Source organism: Trachypithecus francoisi, unplaced genomic scaffold, assembly GCF_009764315.1.
Source record: "Trachypithecus francoisi isolate TF-2019V2 unplaced genomic scaffold, Tfra_2.0 Lachesis_group3, whole genome shotgun sequence".
NCBI classification, from domain to species: Eukaryota; Metazoa; Chordata; class Mammalia; order Primates; family Cercopithecidae; genus Trachypithecus; species Trachypithecus francoisi.
The window spans coordinates 31,993,740-32,019,012 of NW_022681468.1; positions in this window are offsets into that span (position 1 = coordinate 31,993,740).

The window sequence follows — 25,273 nt, forward strand, 5'->3', positions numbered from 1 at the left end:
TCAGGAAAAAAAAAACCCTAGCCAGGCGCAGTGGCTGGTGCCTGTAATCCCGTCACTTTGGGAGGCCGAGGCAGGCGGATCACTTGAAGCCAGGAGTTCGAGACCAGCCTGGCCAACATGGTGAAACCCCATCTCTACTAAAAATACAAAAGTTAGCCAGATGTGGTGGCGCAGGCCTTGTAGTCCCAGCTACTCGGGAGGCTGAGGTGGGAGAATTGCTTGAGCCTGGAAGGCAGAGATTGCAGTGAGCCAAGATCCCACCACTGCCCTCCAGGCTGGGCAACAGAGTGAAACTCTGACTCAAAAAAAAAAACAAAAGAAAAAATAAAAAAATAAAAAAAAGAAGAAAAGAAAAATAAAATCTTGACCGGGCTCAGTGGCTCACGCCTATAATCCCAGCACTTTGCAAGGCCGAAGTGGGTGGATCACCTGAGGTCAGGAGTTCGAGACCAGCCTGGCCAACATGATGAAAACCCGTCTCTACTAAAAATACAAAAAATTTAGCCAGGCATGGTGGCGCACACCTGTAATCCCAGCTACTTAAGAGGCTGAGGCAGGAGAATCACTTGAACCTGGGAGACCGAGGTTGCAGTGAGCCGAGCTTGCACCACTGTACTCCAGCCTGGGCAATGGAGTGAGACGCGGTCTCAAAAATAAATAAATAAATAAAAATAAAAACCCAGATAGTAGTTGAGATTCATGCTATAATTCATTCAACCATAATGCAGATTCTACTTATTACAGGGTTATGGGCAAGGTAGCAATTTATTAATTCTGATATTTTCAGGGAAGAAATGACAATTTCTACTTTTTTCTGTCAACGAATGGTTAAGCTAGACTTCTCTTTTCTAAACTCTACCTAGAACATAACAGCAGATGGAAAAGAGAGAAACTTCAAATTCAGGTTAATGGGAAAGCCTGATTTATGAGTAGATTTGATTGAATCAGTTTTTGACATGGAAATGAAGTGGTTTGTGTTTTGTTTCAGATGGAAAAGCATTGATGCAGTTTACCCCTAGGCACAGAAATAACCCATTTTAGGCCGGGAACAGGCACGGTGGCTCATGCCTGTAATCCCAGCACTTTGGGAGGCCAAGGCAGGCAGATAACCTGAGGACAGGAGTTCGAGACCAGCCTGACCAACATGGTGAAACCCCATCTCTACTAAAAATACAAAATTAGCCAAGTGTGGTGGTGCATGCCTGTAATCCCAGCTACTCGGGAGGCTGAGGCAGGAGAATCGCTTGAACCCGGGAGGCAGAGGTTGCAGTGAGCCGAGATCACGCCGTTGCACTCCAGCTTGGGCAACAAGAGCGAAACTCTGTCTCAAAAATAAAAAATAAAAATAACCCCTCTTGTCATCTAGAAAAGAAATGGAGCAGCAGTCCTTCTTATCTCCCTACTTTAAACTCAGAGTTAAGTTCGAATAGGATGGTTGTATTTACTTTGCCATTCTCTCTCTTGAGGTCTCTCTTTCAATTCTTCAGGCTAATCAAGGACCCAGCAAGCCACTGACACAGTGTATGAGAAGGAGAAAATAAAGGCAAGATTTATCTAATACTTTTGGTATGCTAGGACTATGTAGAATACTTGAGAGTACTCTATATGTTATCTCGTTTTATCCTGTTAACATCCATGAGAACTAGGTCTTCATGTGCCCACTTTTACAATGGAAGAAACTGAGCTTCAAGTAGTTAAATAAGTTGCCCAAGAATGCATTACAGAGCCAGGACATCCCCAACGATGCCGTGGAATGCATGGAAAACCTCCACTTGTATCATTCCACAAGCTTTCTTTTCCATGGGGAGACTCTAGCCCCCTTTTCCAAACTTTTCTTTTTTTTTAAGGAGGGAAGATTGTGAGATCTGCTAGAGCTTCATGAAAAGGTGCTGACACCACAAAGAACGCGAATCCATCCCTGCCTCCTGGGACTAGCCTATATTTCCTCATTGGCCCAAGATCCAAGGAGGCAAAGAGAGACATGCCCCAGAGCACATGCAGCAGAAAGGTTTGGGCGGTTCGGGGAGACTCTGACCTGCCCCAGGCTAGGGAGGGCACTACCTGAGTTCACCAGCTCCCTGGAGAGCTCTGCACAGATTTATCTGCAGCTGTCACTTACAACCAGCCCCTCCTTCCTCTTCTCCCTCCTCCCCCATGCCTGACCCTGCAGGGTAGCACGTCCAGCACGAATTCCATCAAACCTCAGCTCAGCTGCCTTTAGGATTTGTATGTGTCTGAAGAGTTCCCTCCTTGACAAGCAGCATTAGTCAAGTCCAGTGGGTGGGAAGGGCATTTCCCGGTGATCCTGGGCTTGGAGGAAGGGGAGACCCTTCTCCCTCCCGGCTTTGGCAAGCAACCCTGGAGAGGCCCATGTGGGTGGCAGTGAATACAGACAAGCCACAGGGGTTCTTGCTGGGCAGGAATGCCCACGGGCCACACCTTCCTCAGCCCTCAGAGCACTTCATCATGTCTGGACCCGTGAATGGGGTGGAAGTGCCAGGGAGTGGGTTCTCCCAGTGTCTGGCTCCAACAACCGGTTTACTGTGATGATTCTATTGGTGTTCCCTGTGTTCTGTTTGGCTTGGCAGCAGGGAAGGAAGAGGGCAACAGGTTCACTCCAGTTTGTACTGGGTTGTTCCTGCAGCCACACCCAGGCATTAAAGCAGGCGGCTTGCACCCTGGATGCCTTTACCTGGGGGCCCTTGGTGTGCAAAAGCAAAGCGTGGGAAGTATTTCCTTTTTATGGGCCAGCCAGGTGTGGCTGGCATTTCACCTATTCCTGTATTACTAACGTCATCCACATTCAGGTCAAAGGGCAGGCTTCCTAGACTGCCATCATCCTGAGATCCAGGATCAGGGGACGGATGATCAAGTCCATTTGGGCTGGATTATCCTGAGTTCCTACTACCCATGGGCACTTAATTCCTGCTTCTGAAACAAAAATCTGTCCAGGCATGGCGGCTTATACCTGTAATTCCAGCACTTTGGGAGGCTGAGGCAGAAGGACCATTTGAGCCCAGGAGGTCTAGGCTGCAGTGAGTTATGATCATACTACTACACTCCAGACTGGGAGACAGAGCAAGACCCTGTTTGTTAAAAAAAAAAAAAAAAAAAAAAAAAAAAAAAAAAAAATTCTTCTGGGCCAAGCACGGTAGCTCATGCCTGTAATCCCAGCACTTTGAGGCCAAGGTAGGTGTATCACCTGAGGTCAGGAGTTTGAGATCAGCCTGACCAACATGGAGAAAGCCCATCTCTACTAAAAACACAAAATTAGCCGGGTGTGGTGGAATACGCCTGTAATCCCAGCTACTCGGGAGGCTGAGGCAGGATAATCACTTGAACCCAGGAGTCGAAGTTTGCAGTGAGCCAAGATCATGCCATTGCACTGCAGCCTGAGCAACAAGAGCGAAACTCCGTCTCAAAAAAAAAAAAAAAAAAATTCTGAGGTCGGACAACTGTGCTGTACCTTGGAGGACTGGTGTCCCCAAAGTTATAATATGGTCTCTCCTAAAGCATGCAAAGTAGGGGTTCTTTTTATACAAGGTAGTAGCTTTCAAGGAAAATAGACTTCAAGGTCAAATAGACTTAGTCTAGAATTCTGGAATTGCCACCTTACTTAGATGAGCCTCCGTCCAGAACTAAAATCTCTAGCATGTGAAAAATAGCAGTTAATATTTACGCTACGACATGCCAGGCATTGTTCTGAGCATTTTTGTAAAAACTCGTTTAAGCCTCAAAACAACATAAAGAGGTGAGTAGGTGAGCAGATTATTATCATCCCCTCTTATAGATGAGAAATGGAGGCAGAGAGGTTAAGGAGATTGCCAAAGGTCACACAGCTGATAAATGACAGTGTTAGGATTCGACGAAAGGAAGTCTGGAACCCATACGGAAGCGAACCAGAACCTCTGGAACACATCTCAGAACCAGAATGGTAGCGATGTTCCTGGAAAGCCCTGCTGTGCCGGTGGCTAGATACCTTAGACAGCAGACACAGACACAGCCCGCGAGACCTGCCCTGTCATCTCTACCCTTCCCTTCTGAGGCTCCTAAGTCAACTTTGGAAAGGGCCTTTCTTTTTTCTGAGACAGGTCTCGCTGTCTTTCCCAGGCAGAAACACAGTGACTTGATCCTAGCTCACTGCAGCCTTGACCTCCCAGGCTCAAGTGATTCTCCCTCCTCATCTTCCTGAATAGCTGGGACTACAGGTGCCAGCCACCAAACCAGGCCAATTTTTGTATTTTTTGTAGAGATGGGGTTTCACCATGTTGCCCAGGCTGGTCTCAAACTCTTGGGCTCAAGCGATGGCCTGCCTTAGCCTCCCAAAATGTTGGGATTACAGGTGTGAGCCACTGCACCCAGCCAGAAAGGGCCTTTCTACTAGCCTAAACATTGCCCTTGCCCTGGACCCTGGGGTAGCCTTCCCTTGAGTGCAGGGATTTCCTGGCTGAAGGTCACAGTCATGGTCATCCAGCCAGTTCAACGAAAGGATCTTCAGAAGTGCACTAGCATCCATGGGCTCCTCACCTGCTCCAGAGGCAAGAACAAGCATTGTGACACTATGGACCTGTCATGAATAAGCGTTCTTCGTGGCAGGCAGGCGTATGCCTCTCTGTGCTCCTTGTCACGCTGGGGGCCGGCAGAGCCAGGCTGGCATGCTGGGCATAACCAAGCATGTCGAGCAGGCAAGGCCACAGAGAGCCCTGCCCTGAAGAAAGTGGCCATGACCTAGAAAGCTGAATGATGAAACCATTTTCTCTCCAAGAGAGGCCTGAGCACGTGGCTGCAGGGCCTGGCAAAACCATAGGCTTTGTTCCTGGGGCCGCTCCCTACCTGTATGAGATAATGTGCATTGTGGGGCTTGAAACAGTTAGAATGACTTCTTAAACGGAGGCAAGGTGTAGTTCATTACTACATTTACTGAGTGCCAAGTGTGCTTTATGTGACTGATGTGAATTTGTTTACTTTGTCCTTAAGACAACCCTGTGAGGTAGGTTCTTATACTATCCTCTTTGACAGATGAAGAGATGGAAGCACATTTTTTTTTTTTTTTTTTTTTTGAGACTGAGTCTCGCTGTCACCAGGCTGGAGTGCAGTGGCACAATCTCAGCTCACTGCAACCCCAACCTCCCGGTTCAAGCAATTCTCCTGCCTCAGCCTCCCAAGTAGCTGGGACTAAAGGTGCCCGCCACCACATCCAGCCAATTTTTTTGTATTTTTAATAGAGACAGGGTTTCACCATGTTGGCCAGCATGGCCTCAATCTCTTGACCTTGTGATCCACCCGCCTCGGCCTCCCAAAGTGCTGGGATTACAGGTGTGAGCCACTGCGTCCAGCCTTCTATATTTTTAATTTTTAAAAAAAGCAATAGAGACATAGAGAAGTTAACTTTCCCAACTCAGCACAGGCAATAAATGAGATTCAAACCCAGAAATGACTGACTTCCCAGACTGTGCTCAATTCTCTAAAGCAAAGTGGAGGCCCTTTCCCCAGGGTCAGTGAAGACACAGGACCAGAGAAGGGTCTTGAGATGCTTCCATATTAGGCTGGGGGTCCAAGTCCCTCGTCCAATTACTGGGGACCCTTGGGACCATAGCCCATGCCTCCAGAAGTGTCATCTGATCCAACTCCCAGGCTCTCACTGGCCACTCTGGAGCTCAATGAGCCAGAGATGGCTCCACTAATCCCTTAGGCTAGCTAGATCCCTACCACAAGTTTACAACTCAGCTGGAACCTGGCTGGCCCCACAAGAACAGCAAAGGATGCTGACAGAGAGTGGGTACGAAACTGTGATTGTCTTACCTCTGGGTATTTGTCAGGATATGGCCTTGTCCATCTGGGCTTGGGTTCTGTTTGTGACTGATATAGCATCGTGCTATAGGCCAAAGCTGAAGCTCCCAAGACACCCTTCTATTTCTTTACAGTGCCTCCTCTCCCTCGGCCTCCTCCTGATAAAATACACATATCTTAGTAGCATTTGACAACACCAGCCCTGGAGCTCGACTCCCTGGGTTCAAATCCCTGCTCTGCTACTCATTGCAAACTATCTTCCGAATTATTTAATCTTTCTGTGCCTCAGTTTCCTTCTCTGAAAATGGGCACACCAATACTACCTTCCTTATACTGTTGTTGGGAGGACAAGATAAGGTGTGTGTATGGCAACGCTTGACAAATAGTAGGCATTAACGTGGTGGTAGTTTATTATATATTTGCCTCCTTCCTTCTCAGGATTCTGAGACAAGTTTATTGAACACTGGCTATAAGCTATAACCTACTGGGCTATTGTTTGTACTCCTCCTTCCATGCCTCCTACCATCAATTCTTAGGTTAGTCCTTTTTTTTTTTTTGAAATGGAGTCTTGCTCTGTCACCCAGGCTGGAGTGCAGTGGCATGATCTCAGCTCACTGCAACCTCCACCTCCTGGGTTCAAGCCATTCTCCTGTGTCAGCCTCCCAAGTAGCTGGGATAACAGATGTGTACCACCATGACTGGCTAATTTTTGTGTTTTTAGTAGAGATGGGGTTTCTCCATGTTGGCCAGGCTGGCCTCGAGCTAGTGGCCTCAGGTGATTCACCCACCTCAGCCTCCCAAAGTGCTGGGATTACAGGTGTGAGCCACCGCGCCGGCCCATAGGTTAGTCCTTTTTAAAGAGATCTAGTGGTGAGATTTGGGCTTAAAAGAAAAAAATAAAAATAAATAAAATAAATAATAAAGAAATCTAGGAATAGGCACTCCTAGAACGGGACAGAGGTCCCATTAGACCGGGTGAGGGGTCTTTAGGAAATTCGTTAATGCCAATTTTTTTCACAATTTTAATGGTTCAACGTGGGAAGGGAGCCAAGGCTATTAATTTGTAACAGCTGCTAAGAAATCATGTCAACACCTCAGTATAGATTCTCTCTGTGAGCGCAGAGGTTAGGTTGAAAGTCATGAGACCTAAAATAATTATTGAGCAACAACATTGTAGGGGATTACTGATGGCAAAATAAACAACCTTCAACAGAACCCACCCCCCTTGGCTGTATCCTCCGGGAGACTCTCACCTCCTTTTTTTAGACTGTCGTCTCAGTCTGACTACAAACCATGTCTTAACAGATAAAGCTTTGATTCCACCTCTAACATAAGAGCAATACAAACCCACATGCCTACCAAATATAAGTGGGTGATGATATGGGCCTAGGATAGAAAGTGAGCAACTTAATGGTGAGTTCATGCTGCAAAGGAGAGTCAAGGTGAAGGGGTACTTTATCTCAAATCTGAACAAAGATGTATATTTCCTGTGAAGTCTGATGAGAAAAAGAAGAAAAAAAAATGTGGTTTGACTCCATCACACAAAGTCAGTCACAGTGGGTCCCGCTCTGCTGTAGAACTTTAAAGCCTGAGCAGCAGGCACATTTGTGGTTTGGTTGTGTTATCCGATTCTGCGGCTGACACACGCTGCTTTTAGTTCATGGCTGTCGAGTTTCCAGTCTCCCTTGGGCTCTTACGTTATGGTTTCAGGTTTCAGTGTGGCCACACACGTCTCTCCACTATTCAGGTGGAACAGCTGCAAGGGATCCCCCCTGCAAAGACATCATAATAGCAGTAGCTGCCACTGAGGCCTGGCCCTATGCCAGCTACTGTTTTGTTTGCATGTTTTCATTCATTATGCCCACTTTACAGATCAGGAAACAAACTTCAACCTTGTATTAAGGATTGTGTCAATCCTTGTAGGCTTAATACAAGTAAAATAATTGATCTAGGGCCACTCAGGTAGAAAAGTGCTGAGGCTGGATTCACAACCAGGACCATGTAACTGCTGAAACTGAGACTTTATGCACGGGAGCATACTGCAACACCATATTCCTCCTCTTTCTACACTTTCATTTATGCTGTGCTTTATTCCTTTTCTTCTACACACCAACTGAACATGTCTTCTTTACTCTGCCTGTCCCTCGAAGACCTGCCTCCTCTGTTCCAGTGTCCCACCCGTGTCAGCCTAAAGTAGCCTCTCATCCCTCTGAACTTTTTCACCTGGACCATTTACTTTGGCACTTAATTATGCATTATTTTGTGTTATTATTTAAATGATTTATTGCACAGGCTCTGCCTCCCCAACTAAATTACAAGCCCCCAGAAGTCAGGATTAGCTTTTCATACAGCTTTTTTTTTTTTTTTTTTTTGAGACACAGTCTCACTCTTGTCGCCCAGGCTGGAGTGCAGAGGCGCGATCTCAGCTCACTGCAACCTCTACCTCCCGGGGGTTCAAGCCATTCTCCTGCCTCAACTTCCCAAGTAGCTGGGATTACAGGCACCCACCACCACATCCGGCTAATTTTTGTTGTTTGTTTTGTGTGTATTTTTAGTAGAGACAGGGTTTCACCATGTTGGCCAGTCTGGTCTCGAACTCCTGACCTCAGGTGATCCACCCACCTCGGCCTCTCAAAGTGCTGGGATTACAGGTGTGAGCCACCGCAACTGGCCTTCAAGCAGCTTTGTATTCCTTCCAGCACTCAGCATAGAACTGTGCTCAGTAAGAGTCTACATCCTGCTGAGGAGCACCACGGGAAAAGATAAAATGCAATACAAATTTTAAAGTCTGAAGAAATAAAAGAAAACCGAATGCCGTGGCTCATGCCTGTAATCCCAGCACTTTGGGAGGCGGAGGCAGAGGCAGGAGGATCACTCAAGCCCAGGAGTCTGAGGCTGCAGTGAGCTATGATTTTATCACTGCCGTGCGACAGAGCAAGACCCTGTCTCTAAAAAGAAAGGAAGAAAACTCGAAATAAATATTCCAAATGTGGCTTCTCCACATAAGTTATTTTCAGCAAGTGGGATTCATTCTGAGCTCAGCTGCCTTCAACCCTCAATCTTTCTGTAGTGTCTAGCCCAATAAATAGGCGACCTATAAATATTTAATGGATGAAAGAAAGAATGAAACCCCATCTCCGTCAGTTAAAGTAACTTGGACAAATTATCTTAACTCCTCCAAACTTCAGTTTCCTCGCCTGTAAAATGGGAATCATTCTTGGAGCGTTTACCCCAGAATTAGAGACATGTGAGGCATCTCTCCCTGTCCCTGGCACACGAGAGCTACCATAGTTATTATCACTGTTATTATATTCTAAATCTTTCTTGGGAAATGGTTCTAGCAACTCGAAAATAAAGGACATAGCCACTAGTCTGATGACTTTAAGGTGGAAAATTGCTGCATAAGATGATCAAAACACCCCTAAGCAACCACATGGCCCACAGTTTTCTGCATATTGCTATTTACCAGGTTTCGGGGTTACGTTTTGTTTTTGCTTGTGGCCAAGTTGGAACCCCCATGGTGTCTTCCTATGGAACTCAGCTTACCGTTGCTGCGGGGGCCCACTTTTCCTTTCTTTATTAAGAAAAGGAAACAGGAAATCGAATGTAAAACCCTCCGACGGTTAGTATCACACCAAAGTTGTGAATTTAACCACACCCCCGCCAGGAAATGAAAGTACAGTTCTCACAGTGATGTTCCCTCACCTTTCATGGCCCACATGGTATTTTTTAGATTTTAGTTAGATAGGGTAGATTAAAGGGCTGAACTTTGGGCAGTGGGCTGTCGTTGGGTAATTGTTGATTTGGGCATAGATTAGCACACAGATTTAATATTGCACTAATTGAGAAGGGTCTTCCATTTGCTCTGTGGCTTATGGCTGTATCACATGTCACAAACTTGGGGGTTGGGGAGGTCCGTGCAGTGGTAGGACCATGGCTTACTGCAGCCTCGAGCTCTGAGACTCAAGTGATCCTCTCACCTCCGCCTCCTGAGTTGCTGGGACAACAGGCACAAGCCACCGAGCCTAACCACATAGTGTATTTTAACATTTGTTTTAGTTGTCAACATTTAAAAACAGAGAAGCCAGGCATGTTAAGTCACACTGAAATCTCAACACTTTGGGAGACTGAGGCAGGAGGATCAAGACCAGCCCAGGACTTTGAGACCAGCCTGGGCAAAATAGGGAGACCTCCCCCATCTCTACAAAAAATAAAAACAAAAAAGTTAGCCAGATGTGGTGGCACACGCCTGTGGTCCCAGCTTTTTGAGAGGTTAAAGTGGGAGGATTGCTTGAGCCCAGGGGGTCGAGGCTGCAGTGAGCTGTGATTGCACCATTGCACTCCAGCCTGGGCAACAGAGCAAGACCCTGTCCCCCCAAAATAAAATAGGAATAAAAACAGGGAAATTGCACACATGTGCACATGCACACACATCCATTCTGGATTTACAGACTCTCCTGTGGAAAAATAGTGATAGTGGGTTATAGACGCCACTGTTAGGTGGGCACATGTCTTGGGTTTGGTGCAGCAGCCTGCTGAACTCATTTGCTTCACCTGCCTGCCCCCAGGGCAGTTGAAATTCCAAGCTTAAGTCTTGTGTATATGAGAGGCATTCACAAATCTGCCACTCCTAGAAGACAGATATAGTTTCCTGACACCTCAAGCCTGGCCTTCTGTATATTCAATCTTTCGCTTTCACCTTCTCTTCCCTGTGTGAGTCTCCTGATTCCAAGTCACTAGTCCTGGCAACCCCAGATATGGACAGATGCCTAGCCTAGGCATAAGGAAAGTTTGCCATTTCTTTGCTCCACCCCAGGGTAGGTCTGTATGTGAGAGGTATCTACAAGGAAGCTTTGGAAAAGCAAATCAATTGAGGAGATATAACACCATCAGGTCACCCCTGAAACTGCACATTTTCCTTCATTGATGTGTTGGAACTCTTGCTTTGCCACCCAACGCTCATTCAGGCTTCTTCTGGCAACTGGATTCCCATTTTCATCTAGGAAATTACCCTTCCCCACTCCTAATCTCTGTGTATTAAGTGCAGTTGACTCTACCTCTCCCTCCATAGATGGCCTGGCCAATCAGAGCACTGCTCAATTCCTCTGCTACAGTGATTGGTTCAGAGGTGGGCACATTACCCCAGTGAAACACAATGAGACCTTTGCTGGGATTGCCCAGAGAGAAGCATGTGCTGTTTTCCACTAGACTTGAACCTGACCACATACAGACCTAGAGTTGTTGTCAGCCACCTTACATGAGGAGCCTGAGAATTGCACCGACAGTGGAGGAGAGCCCTACTTAAAGATAAACAGAGATGGGGTCCTGGAGCCCTAGATGAAGCCTTGCCTGGTGCAGCCTACCTTGTACTTTATAATTCTACAAGCTGCTCCCTAGAGAAACTAGACCAGAATGTTTTTAAGTTTCCTACCTGAAGTCAATTTTCCCTAAAAAACAGGTACCAGGTGGGAGAGGGTGAAAAGGGGTACACTTTTTTTTTTTTTTTTTTGAGATGGAGTCCTGCTATGTTGCCCAGGCTGGAGTGCAGTGGTGCGATCTCGGCTCACTGCAACCTCCACTTCTTGGGTTCAAGCGATTCTCCTGCCTCAGCCTCCCAAGTAACTGGGATTACAGGTACCTGTCACTATGCTCGGCTAATTTTTTGTATTTTTAGTAGAGATGGGGTTTCACCATGTTGGCCAGGCTGGTCTCAAACTCCTGAACTCAAGTGATCCACCTGCCTCGGCCTCCCAAAGTGCTGGGATTGCAGGTGTGAGCCCCTGCATCTGGTCGAGAGGTACTCTTTTTATGTACCTTTCAGGTGATTCATTATGTTTCAGTAGGAGCCTCCAGAGAACCAAAATAAATGGTTGGTTTAGTTTAGTTTTTGTTTTTTTGTTTTTGTTTTTTTTTTTGAGACAGAGGTTTGCTCTTGTCACCCAGGCTGGAGTGCAATGGCACGATCTTGGCTCACTGCAACCTCCACCTCCCAGGTTCAAGCGATTCTCCTGCCTTAGCCTGCCAGGTAGCTGGGATTACAAGCTCGAGTCACCATGCCCGGCCAGTTTAGTTTGTTTTTATTTTTATGCACTGGATACTCCTAATCAAGGTTTGTTGTTTTTTAATTATAAAAGTAATACATGTTTCTAAAATTCCAATAATCAAGAAGTAAGTAACACTAATAAAAAAGTAAAGTTTTCTCTGCCTTCTACCCTGGAGCCACCTTTTAGAAGTAGCTTTGGGGAGTAATAATATTGATGAGAATAATCACTAATGTTTATAAAGAGCTTACTGTGTTCGAGGCATCACTGTAAGTACTTTACATCTGTTTTCACATTGAATGTGTGACATAGAAATGTTAAAGTTGCAAAGCTAATAAAATCCAAATAATCTGACTCTAGAACCCAGATTTGTAGCCACCAGACTACACTGCCTACAATTAGACGTTTAGTCATCAATATACACATATACATATTTAAACCACAATGAGTTCATGTTACACATTCTGTTCACAATCATCTGTTTTAACTGACGGTCATCTTTGACATCACTCAGTGTCACTTTCCTGTTAAGAACATCGAGCTCTTGGCTAGGAAAACTTTCCTGGACACAGATGACTTTCAGGATGGCAGCCCATTCATTTGGGAGTTGAGCTTTCCCTAAGGCCTCCAGCAAATAGTAATAACCCTCATGTCTAGGCCAGGCGCGGTGGCTCAAGCCTGTAATCTCAGCACTTTGGGAGGCTGAGACAGGCGGATCACGAGGTCAGGAGATCGAGACTATCCTGGCGAACATGGTGAAACCCTGTCTCTACTAAAAAATATAAAAAACTAGCCGGGCGAGGTGGCGGGCGCCTGTAGTCCCAGCTACTCAGGAGGCTGAGGCAGGAGAATGGCGTAAACCTGGGAGGTGGAGTTTGCAGTGAGCTGAGATCCGGCCACTGCACTCCAGCCTGGGCAACAGAGCGAGACTCTGTCTCAAAAAATAATAATAATAATAACCCTCATGTCTGAAGCAGGTGACAAATGGAAAACAGGTGGGCATCAGCCTTAGGATATGGAGCTTTAAACCTATTGGTCATTGGTTGAGAGATGTCCATGTGTTACATGCCCTTTGAGGGCAGAGACTATGCCTTAGACCCAAGTATATTTCCAGAGCCTAGTACAGTGTGCTTGGCATGGCTGGCACAGAGTAAGTGCTTAAGAAACATTTATTCAGTGAATAGATAAAGAGACCACTTGTTGAAAATCACTTTGGTGCAGGGCATCAAGAAATAAGACTCATGCTGAGTCCTCTGTGGAGAGGCTCCTATGCCCTAAAGGTGAAGACAACTGACCTGGATTCATAAGCATTTGTTATTAATGATGTCATGCTGATGTTCAAATAGGATTTCTACATAGTTTTTCATTCTTATACACTGAAGTAAAACAAATAACTTGCATACCATCAGTAGACAGTTTTAAAAGGGCATCTGGGCCAAGCACAGTGGCTCACGCTTATAATCCCAGCACTTTGGGAGGCCTAGGTGGGTGGGTTGCTTGAGGCCAGGAGTTTGAGACCAGCCTGGCCAACATGGTGAAACCCCATCTCTACTAAAAATACAAAAATTAGCCAGGCATGGTGCACGTACCTGTGGTCCCAGCTACTCGGGAGGCTGAGGAGGATGAATTACTTGAACCCAGGAGGCAGAGGTTGCAGTGAGCAGAGATCATGCCACTGCTCCAGCCTGGGCAACAGAGCAAGACTCTGTCTTAAAAAAAAAAAAAAAGGGCCAGGCGCGGTGGCTCAAGCCTGTAATCCCAGCACTTTGGGAGGCCTAGGTGGGTGGGTTGCTTGAGGCCAGGAGTTTGAGACCAGCCTGGCCAACATGGTGAAACCCCATCTCTACTAAAAATACAAAAATTAGCCAGGCATGGTGCACGTACCTGTGGTCCCAGCTACTCGGGAGGCTGAGGAGGGTGAATTACTTGAACCCAGGAGGCAGAGGTTGCAGTGAGCAGAGATCATGCCACTGCTCCAGCCTGGGCAACAGAGCAAGACTCTGTCTTAAAAAAAAAAAAAAAAGGGCCAGGCGCGGTGGCTCAAGCCTGTAATCCCAGCACTTTGGGAGGCCGAGACGGGCGGATCACGAGGTCAGGAGATCGAGACCATCCTGGCTAACACTATGAAACCCCGTCTCTACTAAAAAATACAAAAAACTAGCCGGGCGAGGTGGCGGGCGCCTGTAGTCCCAGCTACTCGGGAGGCTGAGGCAGGAGAATGGCGTAAACCCGGGAGGCGGAGCTTGCAGTGAGCTGAGATCCGGCCACTGCACTCCAGCCCGGGTGACAGAGCGAGACTCCGTCTCAAAAAAAAAGAGGCATCTGGTCCACCATAAAGGTGGTATAGAATGGTGGTTATAAGTTTGGGATCTAGCTAATCCCAGCACTTTGGGAGGCTGAGGTGGGTGGATCACGAGGTCAGGAGTTCAAGATCAGCCTGGCCAAGATGGTGAAACCCCATCTCTACTAAAAATACAAAAACTAGCTGGGCGTGGTGGCAGACATCTGTAATCCCAGCTACTTGGGAGGCTGAGGCAGGAGAATCGCTTGAACCCGGGAGGTGGCGGTTGTGGTGAGACTATTGTACTCCAGCCTGGGCAATGAGACTGAAACTCTGTCTCAAATAAATAAATAAATAATAAGTTTGGGATCTAGAGTCAACCAGCCTAGGTTCAAATCATCCTAGCTCTAACATGTAGTAGCTGTGTGGTCTTGGCATGTTACTTGATCTCTCTGTGGCTTTATTTTCCTGTCTGTGAAATGGGGATTATAAGAGTACCTACCTCATAAAGTTGTGGGGGTTACGTGAGTTGATGGATATAGAAATTTCTTTTTTTTTTTTTTTTTTTTTTGAGACCAAGTCTCACCCTGTTGCCCAGGCTGGAGTGCAGTGATGCGATCTCAGCTTACTGCGACCTCCGCCTCCTGGGTTCAAGTGATTCTCATGCCTCAGCCTCCCAAATAGCTGGGACTACAGGCACAGCCACCATGCCTGGCTACTTTTTGTATTTTAAGTAGAGGAGGAGTTTCGCTGTATTAGCCAGGTTGGTCTCGAACTCCTGACCTGAAGTGATCCACTCATCTCAGCTTCCCAAAGTGCTGGGATTACAGGCATGAGCCACCACGCCCAGCCTCGATATAGAACCTTTAAATGAGCAATAAGCATGCAGTCAACATTCAATAAACATTAGCTAGTAACCTTACTATGGAGAGCCCTGTTACTTGACTTTTAAAAAGAGACCAAATTAAATGGTGATATGAGACCTTCTGTAATTTCTCCCTCATCATGTCCCATAAAGCCAAATGTGCTACTGATTTTGGAATATTTTACATGTTGAGCACAGAATATATTGTTTTAACTTGTTCTCATCCCTGGAAGGCGTTCCAATTCATTAATAGTTTCTTGGCAGTTAAAGCACATGCCTTTCTGGTAATACTGCCTAATACACATAATCCCTTTAATACCCACCCACTGAGTATATCGAGTCCTCCCTCCTCCTTGTCATTAGCTGTAGAATCTTCTCTCCCTTTCCGCTAAGTGGCCCAGCGTCATCACATTCAGGGGGAGCTACTCTAACCACTGCAGCTGTTCTAAAATTGCAAGTGTGCCAACAGCCATCTTCCTTTCCTCTCTAGTCCCTCAGGCTCCTGTTCATGCAGGCTCTCTCCTTCTCCCTCTCTGTCACAGCGGGCTATCTGTCAGGATTCATGAGCCTAAGAAGGCACTGTCTAAAATTCTGAAAGCTGGCTGGGCACAGTGGCTCACGCCTGTAATCCCAGCACTTTGGGAGGCCAAGGTGGGCGGATCATTTGAGGCCAGGAGTTCGAGACCAGCCTGGTGAAACCCCGTCTCTACTAAACATGGTCAAACATAGTGAAACCCCGTCTCTACTAAAAATACCAAAGTTAGCCAAGCGTGGTGGCAGGCGCCTGTAGTCCCAGCTACTCGAGAGGCTGAGGCAGGAGAATGGCTTGAAGCCGGAAGGCAGAGGTTGCAGTGTGCCAAGATCATGCCACTGCACTCCAGCCTGAGCGATAGAGCGAGACTCAAAAAAATAAAATAAAATAAAATAAGTAAAATAAAATTCTGAAAGTTTCACAAAAATGCCGGTTATGTACCCACCTTCCCCATTGCAAGTTTGTTGATTCATTCATTCATTTATTCATTGAGACAGAGTCTTGCTCTGTCACCCAGGCTGGAGTATAGTGGCACAATCTCCACTCACTGCAACCTCTGCCTCCCGGGTTTAAGCAATTCCCATGCCTCAGCCTCCTAAGTAGCTCAGATTACAAGCATGTACCACAATTTTTGTTTTTGTTTTTGTACTGTTAGTAGAGACAGGGTTTCACCATGTTGGCCAGGCTGGTCTAGACCTCCCAGCCTCAAGTGATCCACCCACTTCGGCCTCCCAAAGTGCTGGGATCACAGGTGTGAGCCACCACTTCCAGCCTCCACATTGCAAGTTTATTCTGGAATAACATCATTATTATTCTGTTATCATGGGGCAGACTCTGAGAAGAGGAGACAAAGGACTTAGGACAACAGTCCATGTATACACACACACACACACACAGATCTATCTTTGGAAGATAAGTAGGCAGTTTTTGACACAGTATTAAATGAAAATATTTTGAGCAGTGATGCCTTCAGAGTATAGAAAAGCTAGGTCCTACTTTAATGAAGCCTAATAAATGAAAATGTAAATATTAAAACGGATGAATTAAGTGGTGATTAACTGTCTTATAAAAAATTGCCTTGTATACATAGGCAGTATCAGGGATGTAATTAAATAGTCTCTCTCAGTGCATTTGAACCTGATTTATAGCATGAGGTCTCTTTTAATCCTGTCTCCATGTCCTCTAAAATACTGATGTCAGCTACCACCAGAATTGCTGAGCTGAATTCCCTGACCCAAGGTGGCCCAGTTTAATTCGGTCGAGTATTAGGCATTCAGCCTGTTGAATCCTCTCCTGTGCCCAGGTCCCTAAGGCCAGTCTCACCAGGGTGTGTCCCGGGCAGAGGGGGCAACCCACCCCATGGAATAGAGCTGCAAGGTTCTGATGGTCATTGGAGAATCACAGCTGGCTTGGCAGTTTCTTGGCGGGACCAAGGGGGAGACATAGATGGAGGCATGCGGTCCTCCAGGAAGGACATGGAGGTCCGTATACAAATTCTCTACTCTTACCCCACAAATGCTTGGTGGCATGGCAGTGCAGAAAAGGCAGGCCCTGCCATAGATAATGGGAAAAATGCTGGAAAGATGCTGATCTGTGGTGGTTGATCACCATGGTGGGACGGGTACCTTGCTAATGGCTCCATCCACTCAATAGTGCTACCTGCATGATATAACGGTGGGCAGGACAGGCCGGCTCTGTTCTATGCCCCACTGTTTGAGGCTTTGGAGACAGACGATTGCAGGCCCACTGGTTTTACTCATGGTCAGACTTCCCAGGACCTGGCCTTTCCTCTTCAGTGTCACTGTCATTTCCCACAAGCCCTATCCCTCACAACATTTGAGAAAGCTTTAGTTTAAAAATGTGGCCTCTTCCCCAATTCATTCATTCGGCAAATACTTACTGGGCAGGCTGAGCAGTAGGCCCAGTAAGGAAATGCAGTCTTGGCTGGGCGCGGTGGCTCATGCCTGTAATCCCAGCACTTTGGGAGGCTGAGGCAAGGGATCACTAGAGTTCAGGAGTTTGAGACCAGCCTGGCCAACATGGCAAAACCCCATGTCTACTAAAAAAATAAAAATAAATAAATAAATAAAAATTAGTCGGGTGTGATGGCGTGCACCTGTAATCCCAGCTACTCAGGAGGCTAAGACATGAGAATAGCTTGAACCCAGGAGGTAGAGGTTGCAGTAAGCCAAGATCACGCCACTGCACCTGAGCCTAGGTGAAGGAGTGAGACTCTGTCTCCAAAGAAAAGAAAAAGAAATGCAGTCTTGTCTTGTAGAACCCCAGGAAAGATTGCAGAGCATTCAAGCACTGCAGCAAGGGTGAGCAAAGATGGAGTGGAAAGGCACCTGATCCAGGTGTGGAGGGGTTAACACGTCCTGCTTGAGTTGAGGCCTGAAAGAAGCTTTGGAGTTTTTCAGGGGAAAAAAAGTGACAGGGAAGAGCATTCCAGGCAGATGGAATGGTGCGTGCTAACACACAGATGGGAGAGTTCAGCACATTTAGCTTTAAGGTGCCAAGGGCAGGATTCAGTGGCTCATGCCCATAATCCCAGCAATTTGGGAGGGTGAGGCACGTGGATCACTTGAGCCCAGGACTTAAGACCGGCCTGGGCAATATGGCAAAACCCCGTCTCTACAAAAAAAAAAAAAAAAAAGTAGAAAAACTAGCCGGGCATGGTGGCACATGCCTGTGTTTCCAGCTACTGGGGAAGCTGAAGTGGGAGGATGGGAGGATCTCTTGAACCCGGGAGGTCAAGGCTGCAGCGAGTTGAGATCACGCACTGCATCCCAGCCTGGGTGACAGAGTGAGACACTGTATTTAAAAAAAAAAAAAAAGGCCGGGCGCGGTGGCTCAAGCCTGTAATCCCAGCACTTTGGGAGGCCGAGACGGGCGGATCACGAGGTCAGGAGATCGAGACCCTCCTGGCTAATACAGTGAAACCCCGTCTCTACTAAAAATACAAAAACTAGCCGGGCGAGGTGGCGGGCGCCTGTAGTCCCAGCTACTCGGGAGGCTGAGGCAGGAGAATGGCGTAAACCCGGGAGGCGGAGCTTGCAGTGAGCTGAGATCCGGCCACTGCACTCCAGCCTGGGCGACAGAGCGAGACTCCGCCTCAAAAAAAAAAAAAAAAAAAAAAAAAAAGATGCCAAGGAGTGGAAAGAGGAGAGGGTTGGTGTGAATGGTTGAGAGGATTGCAGTCTAAACTGATCCAGAGAAATAAGCAGGTCCCAGGTTGCAGAGGGCCTTGTCTATCTGCTAAAGCATTTAGGTTTTCTCCAGAGAGAGAAATGAAGGGCCACGGCACAGGCTAACCCAGTGGGATCACAGGACTTGTGTTTTAGAAAGGACACTGACAGCATGGTGGAGGGGCATTGGAAGGCAAAAAGCAGACCACCAAAGAGCCAGAATGGTGAGCTCCTGCCCCCAGCCATGGTGGGGGGAGGGCATGAGTAGGAAGAGTCTGCCTAAATCAATTATTAATAAGCGACGCAGTGATGCATCTATACTTTCCCCATTCCTAGCTTCGTTTCACCATCCAGCCCCTACGAGCCCTGACTTCGATTCTAGTCCATTTCTGTTTCCTTCTTCCCTTAGCTGCCCCCTTCACTGGAATTCTCTAAGGCGCTTGTTCAGCCCTATGGAAACGGCTGCCAGATTCTTCTGTTTTCTTCATGGATAGCTCCCAAGTTTTTCTCTCCAAAACCCCTTAGAAGTGCTTTGGCCAGTGGAAGAGAGGGGTCTTCAACGCCTTTCAAAGAGCAGCTAAGAAACAGTGGCTCAGTGAAGTTGCTAGTTATGGGAACGCCACCTGCTGTGGGAGCTGCCAGTGACGGGAAGCTCAAATCAGCAAGACGAGCCCCAGCCGCAGGCCTCACATTCTGGCAGGCTCCACGAGCCAGGAGGTGTCCACGCCAAGTCCTCATTCCCCTGGTGATGCCTTAAGGGCTCCATCATGTTAGCCAGAATATACCCTGGGAGATTATATCTGGGAGACACGTAGCTCAGCAAGTACGGGACATCTTTTCCCTGCTGGTATTGGGGGGACAGGATGAATATCTGTGTGCTAAGCTCACTGAGATCTGTTAGGCTTGTTCCCTCTGAATAATTTATATTTTGAGAAACCTAGTACTTTCAAATTCATACAATAATGAGCTGTGTTATGTTAGGATTCTATTATATGTTCACCTATCAAAATGTATACCTAAAATATTCACATTCAATATGGGGAGATACAAAGATAATTTAGATATCGTATATGATTAACTCTAGAAAACACATATCTTTTTTTTTTTTTTTAAGAGACAGGGGTCTCACTATGTTGCCCAGGCTGGTGTCAAACTCCCGGGCTCACGCAGTTCTCCTACGTCAGGTTCCCAACATGCTGGGATTACAGGTGTGGGCCACCATGCCTGTTCAGAAAACACATATCTTAACACAATACACAATAATCACAATAGCAGGAAACATAAGTTTCGTTTTATTTTGTTTTTTAATCAGAAAGACAACATATCCAGGTGAAAAATTTCCCCAGTGATGTAGGAAACGCCATCGTCTGCCATCAGCCCGTCTCTAAATTCTCACTCATGTTTGTTCATGTAGCTGCTACTCCTAATTCCAGATGAAAATTTCCTGTCGTTCAAAGGCAGAGCCGTTTGTGTGTGATTTATGCAACCCCTGGGTTCCATCAAATGAAAAGAGTTACTGAAATAGAAGTTTTTCTTATTGCCATGCCAACAGCAGACCCACAACCTCAGCTTACAAACACATTCTGTGCTAAAGCCCAAAGCACATACCCTCACATGCCTCCATCAGAAAGATCTTTCCATTTCCTTCAAGAACAAACCTCCTTCACGTACAATTTCCCTCCCAGTAGCATATGTAGGCCTCATTCCTCAGGGAACTTGCAGGAACACACACACACACACACACACACACACACTCCTCCAGCACACACCTCCTTTCTCATTCTCCAGAGACCCAGGGGTGTGTGTGTGAATGTCTGAACTGATGACATATTGTGACAGAGGACGCAAGACAGTGAGGCACAGCCTCAAAGCAATGCAGGTCACAGCAATAGGCTTTATATAACCCAGAGCCACGGAGAGACCCAAAATAGCAGGCTCCCTGCTGCTCAGTTAGTCTCCTCCATCAACCAGGGATAAAATTAGAGCAGGCGCTGACGTGCACCTGCGTCTGCACAGGGACTCCAGGGAGACAGTGAGAACAGGCTCGACACTCTGCCATCGGCCACGCAGACTGCCAGATTTTTCAGACCCAATCTGTTACCAGACAGAACTGTGTGCGTGTGTGCGTGTGTGTGTGTGGTACGCGCGCGCATGGGTGTACATGCGGGCCATGTGGAGCCCTGCTCTGAGAACATTTCAAGGGAATGGCAGGGAAGTTTGGCGGCATGGGGCTTTGAGAAGAATGTTCCAGACTTTTTGGGGAGGAAGTCAGTCCCCACACCAGTCTCCATTTTACTTCAGAGTTCCTTTTTGCTGCCCTCCCTACCACTTCTCTCTGGCCTGTGTGGGGTCAAGTTTGGCTGGGACATCCTCCCTCTAAGACCTCGTTCTGCGTGGGACGTCCTCCCTCTAAGACCTCCTTCTGCAGAACAAACAACAAACTAAAACAAAATCCTACTGTGTTTATTTCGATTCAACCAAACACACACAGTCTGGAGAGTAAAAGCTTGTGCCAAGAGGTCCAGAGGAGAGACAGGCTGGTGAATGTGGCCGAATGTTCTGCAGGCCCTGGGACCCCACTTTGCCTGGAAGCCATGAACGCCGCTCACATGTGGGATTGGCAGAAATCGTGTCCTCCCGAGGCAGCAGGTGATTTGTTCTTTTTCTGCTTGAGGGAAAACAAGGCAGAATAATTTTCCCTCCAAAAGATGCACAGTTAAAGGTTAGTCATTTTGGTCAGTACGTACCAGATATGACACAAATTTCAAAGACGGAAGCATGGCTGACCCCAGGAACCAGAGACCGGATAAATAGGTACAAACTAGATGGAATGAGACAAGACTGTGTTTTGTTTTGTTTTCAGGAAAAAGCCATCATCCCACACTATGGCCTCTGAAATTCTACTATTACACATTCATTTTGGGAAGTTTATGTTCTTGGACTTCCCTCTGAAGTAAATACTTTAGAAGCTGGCCATGGTGGCACATGCATATAGTACTAGCTATTTGGGAGACTGAGGTGGGAGGATTGCTTGAGCCCAGGAGTTCAGGGTTACAGTGAGCTGCAATCGTACTACTGCACCCCAGCCCTCTGGGTGACAGAGCGAGACTGCCTCTCTAAAGAAGTTTTTTGGCCAGGCGCAATGGCTCACGCCTGTAATCCCCACACTTTGGGAGGCCGAGGCTGGTGGATCACCTGAGTTCAGGAGTTCGAGACCAGCCTGACCAACATGGAGAAACCCCGTCTCTAATAAAAATACAACATTAGCCAGGCGTGGTGGTGGGCACCTGTAATCCCAGCTAGTCGGGAGGCTGAGGCAGCAGAATCGCATGAACCGAGGAGGCGGAGGTTGCAGTGAGCCCAGATCACACCACTGTACTCCAGCCTGGGCGACAGAGTGAGACCCTTTCTCCAAAATAATAATAATAATACATAAATAAATAAATAAAATAAAAATTTGTATGGGCCGGGCACAGTGGCTGATGCCTGTAATCCCAGCACTTTGTGAGGCTGAGGCAGGTGGATGGCTTGGGCTCAGGAACTTGAGACAAGCCTGCGCAACATGGCAAAACCCTATCTCTACTAAAAATACAAAAATAGCCAGGCATGGTGGTGCACACCTGTAGTTCCAGCTACTTGGGAGGCTGAGGCAGGAGGGTCGTTTGAGCCCAGGAAGTTGAGGCTGCAGTGAGCAGTGACTGTGCCACTGCACTCCTGGCTGGGTGACACAGTGAGACCTTGTCTCAAAAAAAAAAAAAAAAAAACCAAATTGGGGGAGCCGGGTGCGGTGGCTCACGCCAGTAATCCCAGCAGTTTGGTAGGCTGAGGCAGGCGGATCACGAGGTCATGAGATCAAGACCAGCCTGGCCAACATGGTAAAACTCCATCTCTACTAAAAATACAAAAATTAGCCGGGTGTAGTGGCACGCACCTGTAATCCCAGCTACTCAGGAGGCTGAGGCAGGAGAATCACTTGATCCAGAGAGTCGGAGATTGCAGTGAGCTGAGATGGCGCCACTGCACTCCAGCCTGGTGACAGAGCAAGATTCCATCTCAAAAAAAAATAATAATAACAATAATAATAAAAATTTTAAAACTTAAGAAGAAAAAAATACCTTAGTGAGTGGTAACATATTCAACTATTTCACATGGAGGTATCCATAATTTATCCTTTTCCTTTTAAGGTAACCCACATAAATCCTGGATTCCCATATAGCCCAGGATCTGTGCAGTATCATTTTCAAAAAACAAAACAACATACACACATGTGCGAAAGCACACACACACACACACACAATAATCTAATTTTTAATGGCTAGGTGTGGTAGCTCACACCTATAATCCCAGCATTTTGTGAGTTCGAGATGGGTGGATTACCTAAAGTCAGGAGTTTCAGACCAGCCTGGCCAACATAGCAAAACCCCGTCTTCACTAAAAATACAAAAAATGACCTGGGGATGGTAACACATGCCTGTAATGCCAGCTCCTCAGGAGGCTGAGGCAGGAGAATCGCTTGAACCCAAGAGGCAGAGGTTGCAGCTAGCCGAGATCGAGCCACTGCACTCCATTCTGGGCAACAAGAGTGAAACTCCATCTCAAAATAAAATAAAATAATTTTTAAAATAATTCCCATTTTTATGTAAATATTGAGAAAAGCAACAAAAAGGATCTGACAGCAAGCAAAACCACACTCTGAACTTCCCTTTTCCCTCCTCCAAGTCTTCTTTTTTTTTTTTTTTTTGAGATGGTGTCTTGCTCTGTCACCCAGGCTGGAGTGCAGTGGTGTGATCTCAGCTCACTGCAACCTCCGCTTCCCAGGTTCAAGCAGTTCTCCTGCCTCAGCCTCCCGAGTAGCTGGGACTACAAGTGCGTGCCGCCACACCCAGCTAATTTTCATATTTTTATTTTACTTTATTTTATTTATTTATTTTGAGACAGAGTCTTGCTCTGTTGCCAGACTGGAGTGCAGTGGTGTGGTTTGTATTTTTAGTTTTGTATTTTTAGTAGAGACCGGGGTTTCACCATGTTGATCAGGCTGCTCTCAAACTCCTGACCTTGTGATCTGCCCGCCTTGGCCTCCCAAAGTGCTGGGATTACAGGTATGAACCACCATGCCCGGCCCCCTCCTCCAAGTCTTATAGCTGCTCTGAGCCCTCTAAAAATTCCAGACACCCTTAGATATTGCTCTCCCTCTCTCAACCTCTCCTTTAGCTCTTAATTTTGTGTCCATTGACCAGCATCTCTGGCTTCTTCTAGTCCTCTCCAATCTGCTCACTCTTTGGCTTCTTCACGCACAAAAAGGAAGCAGCTGAGAGGCTGACTCAGTAAGCAAGAATCTGTTCCCTCTTCAAAGTCTAGGCATAAGGGTTCAGAGACAGGGCGGCTACTCACCCTGCTAGACCAACAGGGCTGTGGTGCTGTGGTGGGTGGGGTCAGGGAGATCTCTGAGGAAAGGACTTTGCTAAAGGAGATGGGAAGGATGGGGGTGGAGAAATGGAGTGGAGGGAACTTCAAAGTGAAATTTCTGTCGTTTGACAGTTTTCGTCTTTGGCCTACCTCGTACAGTCACCAAGAGTTGAGACCAAGAGCTTATTGAAAGTACATGGTACTTTGTCTTAGTATTATGTCCACCTTTTCTGTGCTCCCTACCTGCTTTCAACCTCTGATCTCACTCTCCCCACTGAACATTGGCCCTACTGGACAGCTCCACTGCCACTGAACAGGTTTCTTCGTGCCTTTGTTCATGAAGAAACTTTGTTCGTGACCTTCTCTCTCTCTTTCTTTCTTTCTTTCTTTCTTTCTTTCTTTCTTCTTTCTTTCTTTCTTTCTTTCCTTCCTCCCTCCCTCTCTCCCTCCCTCCCTCCTTTCTTTTCTTTCTTTCTTTCTTTCTTTCTTCTTTCTTTCTTTTTTTTTGAGATGGAATCTCTCCCTGTCACCCAGGCTGGAGTGCAGTGGCACAATCTCGGTTCACTGCAACTTCTGCCTCCCGGGTTCAAGCAGTTCTTCTGCCTCAGCCTCCCTAGTAGCTGGGATTATAGGCGCACACCACCATGCCCAGCTAATTTTTGTATTTTTAGTAGAGACAGGGTTTCATCATATTGGCCATGAGGGGTCTCGAACCCCTGACCTCAGATGATCCACCCGCCTCAGCCTCCCAGTGCTGGGATTACAGGCATGAGCCACTGCACCAGGCCCCTTCTCTCTTTCCATAATGTTCTTTTCTCTCTTCCCTTTCCCCTACCCACTTGTCTCCCTTCTTGGCAGCCTAGAGAACTTAAATTCATTCTTCAGTACTCAACTCAAAGGTTACCCACCCTGGCACTTTCCCCTTCCCTTTCCTCTCGCCTTCTCACAGATGGTATGCAAAATTCTAAGATGGCTTCCAAGATTTCAGTCTCCTGGTGTACACATCTTACACAATCCCCTCTCCTTGAGTGTGGGCAGGATTTGTGAATATGATGGGATGTCACTCCCTTGATTATGGTAAAAATAATTTTGCAGATGTAATTAAGGTCCCTAATCAGCTTGGGTTAATCAAAAGGGAGTTTATTCTGGGTAGGTCTGTCCTAATTAGAG